The sequence below is a fragment of the Caloenas nicobarica genome, chromosome 2 (genome assembly GCF_036013445.1).
Source record: "Caloenas nicobarica isolate bCalNic1 chromosome 2, bCalNic1.hap1, whole genome shotgun sequence".
NCBI lineage: Eukaryota > Metazoa > Chordata > Aves > Columbiformes > Columbidae > Caloenas > Caloenas nicobarica.
Genome location: NC_088246.1, coordinates 34,630,786 through 34,640,401, shown reverse-complemented (window position 1 = coordinate 34,640,401; position 9,616 = coordinate 34,630,786). Strand labels below are relative to the sequence as shown.

The 9,616-nt window shown below is 45.0% G+C and overlaps 1 protein-coding gene across 1 annotated transcript in view; it reads left to right on the top strand.

Annotated features, from left to right (window-relative positions):
• The window catches only part of HYCC1 (hyccin PI4KA lipid kinase complex subunit 1), a 364,011-nt gene that overhangs the window by 293,709 nt on the left and 60,686 nt on the right, over window positions 1-9,616 (top strand). The window lies entirely within an intron of this gene.

Below are 9,616 nucleotides of genomic sequence, written 5' to 3'. Positions count from 1 at the left end.
TGCCATCTAATAATTATTCCTACATGGAAGCAGTAAGAATTTTAGCACATCCCGTATTTCATTGAAGTAAACACGCTGACACAGCTATCAGTTGACTTCCAATATTTTATTTATAACAGTAAAAATGAGAACTCTATGCCTCTTTTGCCAGGGTTATCTCAAATTTGCCTGTTATCTCAAATCTTAGTACAGCTGTTTTAGTGACAGATTGAGAAAACTGGGAATGTACATCTGGCTAATTTCAGATTTCAGTGTAAAGTATTTTTAATTTTAGGTCGAAAGCGATCATAAGATGCCTGCTTTATGCATGGGATACACAAAAATAGCTGTGTTGGGCCCCCAGTGCATTCCGCTGTGCCGGGAGCTCGGTCAGCTGAGTGAAGGAGTTCAGCTTGCTGCATCCAAGGTCAGCTCCTTTGCTGATAAGAGCTGTGCTGAGGGAAGCAAAGAGCGAGGGCCTGCCCCCGCTTTCCCTGGGGAGCGGCTTTTGAGCAGAGAATTTACCGCTGGCTCCTGTTCCAGTGCTGGACACAGCGTGAGGGGTTCAGCGCACTGGTACCGCTCGTGTGCCACCTGCCCTCGTACTGCGCTCTCCCTGGGGTGGGCAGCATTACCCGACCTAATCATTAGCATCAATAATTAGCATCAGTCATGCTTGCACAGTCATACAGCACAGTGGCACTAGTAGTGAAGTCCTATAGCATTAGTCACAGCGTTAGAGGAGACGACTGAGGAGGTGCCTGTAACACAGGCAGGCAGCTCAAGCGACGTGCATATCCCCATCGGGCTGGATGAGGGGTCAGCCCTACCCAAACCCTGCGAGCAGCTTCCCTGGGATCTCAGACCGAGGGTGAGCTGTGATGCAGGGAACCTCTGTATTCCACATGGGGCAACGGCGTGCCACAAAGCCCGTTTCTCTGGGGAAGTTTTCGCTACTTCAGGTCACAGCACAAGATGAACAGCCTGTGGGGGAGCAGCGAGGGCTGGCCGCTCCAAAAAGGATGGTGAGGCAGGAGCAGAGCGTGATGCCATGGCGGGTGGGAGCAGGTGCTTTACCAACAAGGAACTGGCATGCTATGCAAGAGAGCTCTTGGTTTAGTTTAAGTTTAAATGCTCTTAAGATTTAATATCATTTTACCTGAGATTCTGTATTCCTTTTTGATGAATCACAGAATCACAGAATCACAGAATGTTAGGGATTGGAAGGGACCTCGAAAGATCATCTAGTCCAATCCCCCTGCCAGGGCAGGAACACCTAGGTGAGGTTACACAGGAAGGCGTCCAGGCGGGTTTTGAATGTCTCCAGAGAAGGAGAATCCACGACCTCCCTGGGAAGCCTGTTCCAGTGTTCCGTCACCCTCACTGAGAAGAAGTTTCTTCTCGAATTTAAGTGGAACCTCTTGTGTTCCAGCTTGAATCCATTACCCCTTGTCTTACTGTTGGTTGTCACCGAGAAGAGCCTGGCTCCATCCTCGTGACACCCACCCTTTATATATTTATAAACATCGATGAGGTCACCCCTCAGTCTCCTCTTCTCCAAGCTAAAGAGACCCAGCTCCCTCAGCCTTTCCTCATAAGGGAGATGCTCCACTCCCTTAATCATCTTTGTGGCCCTGCGCTGGACTCTCTCCAGCAGTTCCCTGTCCTTCTTGAACTGAGGGGCCCAGAACTGGACACAATATTCCAGATGAGGTCTCACCAGGGCAGAGTAGAGGGGAAGGAGAACCTCTCTCGACCTACTAACCACCCCACTTCTAATCCACCCCAGGATGCCATTGGCCTTCTTGGCCACAAGGGCACAGTGCTGGCTCATGGTCATCCTGCTGTCCACCAGGACCCCCAGGTCCCTTTCCCCTACACTGCTCTCTAACAGGTCATTCCCCAACCTATACTGGAACCTGGGGTTGTTCCTGCCCAGATGCAAGACTCTACATTTTCCCTTGTTATATTTCATTAAATTTTTCCCCGCCCAACTCTCTAGCCTGTCCAGATCTCGCTGGATGGCAGCACAGCCCTCTGGCATGTCAGCCACTCCTCCCAGCTTGGTGTCATCAGCAAACTTGCTGATAGTACACTCAATTCCCTCATCCAAGTCATTGATGAATATATTGAATGGTATTGGTCCCAGTACTGACCCTTGAGGCGCTCCACTAAATACAGGCCTCCAACCAGACTCTGCCCCATTGACCACGACTCTCTGGCTTCTCTCCTTCAGCCAGTTTGCAGTCCACCTCACTACCCGATCATCCAGTCCACACTTCCTCAGTTTTGCCGTGAGGATGCTGTGGGAGACGGTGTCAAATGCTTTGCTGAAGTCAAGGTAGACCACATCCACTGCTCTGCCATCGTCAATCCACCTTGTTACGTCTTCATAAAAGGCTATGAGGTTGGTCAAACACGACTTCCCCTTGGTGAAGCCATGTTGACTGTCCCTGATGACCCTCTTATCCTTGATATATCTTAAGATGGCACCAAGGATAAGGTTTTCCATCACTTTCCCAGGGATGGAGGTGAGGCTGACCGGTCTATAGTTGCCCGGGTCCTCCTTCTTGCCCTTTTTGAAGACCGGAGTGACATTTGCTTTCCTCCAGTCCTCAGGCACCTCTCCCGTTTCCCATGACTTGGCAAAGATGATGGAGAGTGGCCCAGCAACGACTTCAGCCAGCTCCCTCAGCACCCGCGGGTGCATCCCATCTGGACCCATGGATTTATGGATGTCCAGATTGCTTAACTGGTCCCTAACCCAGTCCTCATCAACTGAGGCAAACTCCTCCATTGCCCTGCCTTCCTCTGGGGCCTCAGGGGTACGGGGCTCCTCAGGACAGCCTCCAGCAGAGTAGACAGAGACAAAGAAGGCATTCAGTAATTCTGCCTTCTCTGTATCTTCTGTCACCAGGGCACCCACCCCATTCATCAGTGGGCCTACATTGCCTCCGGTGTTAGTTTTATCTGCCATGTATTTGAAGAAGCTCTTTCTGTTGTCCTTGACCCCTCTTGCCAGGTTTAACTCTAAGGAGGCCTTAGCTTTCCTAGTTGCCTCCCTACATCCTCTGACAACAGCCTTATATTCTTCCCAAGTGGCCAGCCCCTCCTTCCATGATTTGTAAACCCTCCTCTTCCACTTGAGTTTGCCCAGCAGTTCCCTGTTTAACCATGCAGGTCTCCTGGCTCCCCTCCTTGACTTCCTGCGCGTTGGGATGCACTGATCTTGAAAAGCAGCTATCATTGATGTGTGTGTATACATATATGTACATACGTACATGCACTGCCATGTGTAATTAAACAAAGCCACAAAGGAAGAACACATCAAGATTTAAAAAATTAAACGTATGGGAGTCCTAGATTTCAGGTCCAAGGTATCAGAGTTTTGGAGGAGTGGCAGAAAATGGTGCACTCTCAGGGAAAAACCTCTTATTCAGAATTTTGAGATGAGGACTGGAAAGAAGAAGAAGAGTTAGTTCCTTGTGAAATCTGAGAAATTAAATTCAAATCATTTAAATGAATAGGCACTTTGTAACAGATTTAATACAAATGAGAGCATCATAATGTGCTGTGTCTCTTCTAAATACATTGTAATTCCCAAAGCGCTCTACAAACATCAACAGTTTAATAATATTTTATCCCCTGATTCACAAACCGAGGTTCAAATTAAAAATAGAAAAGGATTATCTTCTTCTCTAAAGCGCATTTTATTTCTGACTTTGACAGGGAAATCATTGGCCTGGCACAAACAATATCATATCCATTGTGGTTTTGAAAGTGTATCAAATTACATTTTGAGCGATCAGCTAATGCTGCTAAACAGGCTGGTGCAGGGCAGCTGGATATCCTGAAATGTTTTAGTGAACATTGTTTGCTTAATCCAATAATCTCTAATCCATAGTGTGGCAGAGATGTTTCCATCAAGAAACTGGAGTAATGAGCCTATCATGCTGAAATGTAGAAGATTAGCAAGGCCTGGCTCCACGGTATGAATTCAGAAGGACACAGGGTACCTACCAGCCGTGTTCAGCTCTTTAGGCTGGATTGGGACTAGAACTCAGAGTATTTACAACATCCTTTTCTCTCAGGGGTGAATGTGCTCCTCAGTTACTTTGACACTCAGGTGAGATTGATTCCTGTTGGCATTAATAATTTGTTCTATACTGTCTATGAAGCGTAATGTTCACCTCTGTCTTGTTTTTTCCAGTTCACAAAGCCAGAAAAATATACAAGTTCTGAATCTGAATGTCTGTGATATCTCATTATGTCGCATATGATATGGACTTGGTACGGAAACTGTTGCCACAACGCAGATACATCTGTCATTCAGGTTTTATATCTTGTTCTCTTGGGCCTGGGTCTACTCACCCTTCTCTCTGTGCCTCTTCTTCATTCAGATGAAGCAACACTGTTCCCAAGGCTTCTCCCTTCTTTCCCTTCCCATCCTCCTGCCAGCAGTTCCTCTGCCTTTTGTGGGCAACATGTGCATGTCTGGGAAGATGGGGAAGCTGAGAAGAGTTGTGGGTCCTGGAAGGAATGCAAGAGAGAGGGGAAAGGTTATGCTGAACGTGGAGGACATCTCATGCCAACTTGCAGTGCAACTTTTGCCGTGAAAATAAAACTTCCCCAGGGATCCTCCTGCTCTTCCCACAGAAATCAGGAGAAATCCCTCCTTGCCACACCAAACCACCTCCCTTCAGAAGCACAGCGATCCTCTCCAAAAGATTTAATGCTGTTGTGGCACTCAGCGCTATTCCGATCCTATTTCAGGCAGTACTGTAGCCAAAGAGTCAAATTCCTTGGGTCAGCTTTTGTGGCAGGTCGGGTGCCCTCTGCTTACGCGGGGATGATTGACGGGTGCAAGTGATGCTGCCGTCGTGAGTAAAGCCGACAGCCCAGGTGAAGCAGTGAAATCCAACAGAAACCTGTGACTTGGGGTTGGTAACAGGCCTTGTCCAGTGGATATTGACTGAAGAGGAGCTGGCACATTTGGCATGAAAGAAAAATTGCCCAGATGAGGCCCTAATTATATGTTTAACAGACACTGCTTTTAAAATCAGTTTTCCTCTTGAGTTTGTGATCAATTCATATTCAGTGGATTAGAGAAATATGAGCCAAGGAGTCACAGCAGAGAGCAAAAAGATCAATGACAAGCCCTCAGATCAGACACTACTGGATTAGTGGAAATACAACTTCCAAGATGAAAATAGATGCTTAGTTGGGAATAGTATTAAGTCAGGGACTGTCAGCACATTTGATTTTTTTAAGTGGGCTGCGTGTGCGTCTTGGGTATATTATCTAACAAAGTGGCAAAATAATTTCCAAATTTTAATGTTTCTGACTCTTTTCATCTTAACCCATACCAGATATATTTTTAGTTTTAAAAAAACCTCAAGGCTGTTCTTTATTTACTCCAGAGCAGTTCTTTTTTTTTTTTTTTTTTTTCCCCATACAGCTACATGTAGGAATTTTAACTGTGTTATGCCAGAAGAAGCACCAGGACAAGTCATAGCATTGATGCTCACAGGAGCCATAAACTTCAGGGATAAAATGGGCTTATCACATTAGCCAGGGTGCCTTACTGTATGCATTAAGGAGATCAAATATTTATCTCCTTGTACTCCCAAGAGCAGTGGGAGAACTTAGACTTCCTGAAATCAATATTCTGATTTTGACTGGCACATTTTTAACTCTTGCTGGTCTTCTTAGGAGCATGCTTTAATTGGGTGCCGGTGGCCTCTTCTGGGCAAGGACACCTTGTCCCACATTTTGTCAGTCCCTTCAAGCTGTGCCAGAGCACAAGGAGAATTTGGTCTGAACTGTTTCCTCGTGTTTGAAGTATTTCCAGGATACTCTCTCCTGTACAGTTTACTAGAGGTCCTTCTGATGTCTTGGCTTGGAGAGTTGTTTTAATGACATGAATTAAGACTTACTTGCTGCTTGTTTCTAGAGTCCAAGTACCCTTTTCACATGGCTTTATTTATTTTTTCATAATGAAAGTCTTCACGTGCCTTCAGTGATAGTGGAGACTCGTTTTCTTACCATGCTGTGAACTGTGGCTTACAACATCCCCTGGCATTCCAAATTTTCTGTTCTGAGAGATGTGTCAGTTGCATTAAAGCTTTAAAGGCAGAGGGAAGAGAGACTAAAATGGATTTATACTTGATTTGCTTATTCACGTTGTAAGGAAGTCGAGGGGGGGGTTCGCTTCCTTTTTGCATTAAAGACTAAAGTCCCCTCTGAAAACCTGGACCACGAAATAATTTACAAGTGAACCCCCAACTGGCAAAGTGATTCTTTTTCACACCGTGTAACTGCTGTGTGTACCGTTTGATTTTTACTGCTTTTTCCCCCAAGCAGTGACGCTTACCCAAAAGCAGCCGTGGGGCGCAAAGAGCGGGCCTGCCCCAGGAGGGACCCACTGGTTGAGGAGACCCCAGCCTACCAGGGCACCATCCCCCATGTCCAAGCAGGGCCAGGGTGGTGACAGGACCTGTCAATGGTCCAGTGCTCGTCAGAGGAGGTGAGGTGACAAGAACCTGCAGCCCTGGGGCAGCAGGCAGGGATCCTGGATGAGGGTGTTCAGGGCACCGCATCCTGCCCAGGGCCCCAGTGGTTTGGATGAGGGAGGTTCTTCCAGTGAGACAACACCTGATATATTTGGTTTCAAAAGTGCACCTCCTGCATTCTCCTAAGCTGAATTAAGTGTTTAATTGCACTGTGCTTGTAATGTAACTCACCTGTGTTTCAGTGGCGAGGCTGGGGATGTGACAGGTTAAGAAGCGAGGGCATCTTCGTCCTGGCAGCCCAGGTTGGTACGTGCCTCTTGTCAGGCACCGGTCCTTTTTCACGCCAGCACTTCCATTTTAGATTATTGCGGAATGATTTATTGCTGGAGCCAACCAAAAGAGGCAACTGTGACAAATGCATGTAAATACTCTGGAAACTATTTTCTGGAACAGATAAAGCAAACAAGACAAGGAAGGCAGAGGACTCCCTGGATCCCTGTTTGGCTGACCCCAGCCAGTGGGTGGGATGAAGTTAATTCTGCTGTTGCACAAAGTCATTAACATCTGCCATAGGATTAATACATCTCACGGGTTTCGGTAATGTTTGAAACTAATTCCAGACCTTTTCCTTCATTTAGCTTTTCCACTCTGAAGAAGGATAAATATTTAGACTGTCTACAACACTTCTAATCCAACCCACTTCTCTGCCTCTTCCTCAAGGAAAAAATAATATTTGATGTGTCTTCAAGCCAGTTCAGTAACTGCTGTAGCACGGGTTGTAACGACACAGCAGCAGAGCAGCTGAACATCGCAAGCCTGTCTCTGAAGCGTGAGGACTTGGGGTTGGCTTCGCTGTCAGCCGGTAGCAGAGGCTGCTGCTCTCCAGAGCTGACCTGAGGCAGCTCACCAGGATCTGGGACAGCGGAGCCTGAACCTGCTGCCAAGTGTCTGGATACTGCAAAAGCCCTTGCCCATGAGAGGGGAAAGCAAGCAGCCCTAGCAAGGGAGACTTCGTAGCAAGCTCATAATAACCATAGGATTAAAAAAAATGAAGATCACAGGGGGATTAATTGGAAAAAAAAAAAGTACCCTTCTTGATTTTATTTTGATTTTGTTGCTTAAAGTTACTGGGCATCAACTTGATGAAGACTTAAACATGAGTTCTTTTTATTTACCTTTTTATTTACCATTTATTTACCATAACCTTAAAGTGACAACATACAATAGGATATTACCCATCTTCTCCCAGCACGTTCTGCCCTTCTGCAAGTTCCAGCAACCAGAGTCCTCCCAAGGGCCATCTTCCACTCTTGAGAACTAGTCTTTTCTTGGGAGAAACCTAGCAGAAAAAGGGTTACCTACACCTAGATAGCTCCTATTGGGAATGGCTCTCAGTGTTAAGAAATCTGCTAGCTAAGTAGGGGAATTCAGGCAGTATGTGTTTAAGGGTCTGAGCTTGTTTAAGCTCACAGTTAGGTTAGTGTCCCAACTGGGAACAGGATCGGGGGCAGTAGAGCTGTTTGTGCCGAAGTCCAAATCAATGGGTAGAACTGATGCCTTGTGTTACAGAGAGCATCAGTTTCTCCACAGCTAAGGTTTCAGCAGTTCAGAGATTTATTTTCAGCCAAATAACAAACACTATCTGACCTTCCAGAAAAAAAAAAAATCTGTATTTGAACTCTTCGAATGTGATTATTTTCAACATGAATTTGTAACTTAGCAGGGTTTTTTTGGTTTGCTTGTTTATTTGATTGTTTGTTTTTGTAAGGAGGAACATATAGGACAACGTAGAAACAGTGAAGCCAGAGACTGAGTTTATCTGAATTACCTTTGCCCCTGTGAGCTTTACCCACAGCTAAACTGAGGAACAGCAGAGGAGCATAACAATAACAGTTGACTGAAGTTTATGCCATCTCATCTACCAACGAAGGATCGCAAATGTTGGATTTCATCAACAGAAAAAGTTGCTATCAGCAGTTCCGATTTACAGCTTTTTACCAATATCCCAGAGTGAACAAGGGATATTCCTGAGACCCTTCTACTTGACTAAGACAATGAATTGCTTATTGTTCGAAGACCAAAAAAAGAAGAAAGGATTGCCCTTGTGTAGGGAAAACAATTTTTAATTTTTTTAGAAGCACACTAGGAATAGCAGAACTGTCTTCATAGTGGTGTTGGATTCCATCATCATTTAAAGGAACTCACTGTCTCTACACCCCGCCAATACATGTGATGATAGTTCTATATATACATTTTTAAACAAATCAAATTTTTCCATTCCAAATGCTGCCTGGAATGGGATGCCTTAAAGGAAACAATGTGTGAGTCATCCTTGGGAGACGTGCAATTGAGGCACCTCCTTTGGAACAAAGTTATGTATATCCAACTAAAATATCCAATTATAAACGGTCTTATGTTACTCACATAGTTGCCCAATGGCCTCAGAAGCAATCTGTTGGGGTTTTTTTTGTTTATGACAGTAAGAATTAATGTTGAGTTGTTGATGTTAGAATAACATCACAGGAAGATTAAAATGACATTTCAGTGATAGTTTGTTCTGGATTATGTTAAGAAAAAAAGTATGAGCCTGTGATCATTTAAGACTCATAAAACTTTTACTCCTCATTAAACATTTGTTCGAATGACTGAATGTAAAATATACTTTCTGAGAGTTAGTTCTTGTGGGAACCTCAGGATGGATGGAGAGCTCACTATGGATTTTCGTGGGTAACATAGCAGCACTCACAAACTTGTGTGGCGTGGTTTTTTTTTTCCTGTGTACCTTTCTGTATTATGCAAATACTATTTTAGAACAGATTTTCACAAATTTCCAGTCATACGTGGGCTTAGTGCTGGCTGTGTTTCTCAGCCCCTTGATTCTAGTTTTCAAGTTTCTAGTTTTCAAGAAGAGAAAGGTTTGAGAAGAGGTAAGTATATGTTAGAGCCTGCTCATTGCAGGTGTGGGATGGAGGGTCTCACAAATTATAAACAAATTATAAACAAACAGTACAGCTTGTTTAGGAAGAGCAAAATCATTCCGTGTGACCTGATGCATAAAATTCAGGGAGTATGGAATCCATAAGTCCAGCCAGTGGGCCCCCTGCTTGGCTGTAATACTTTCCTGT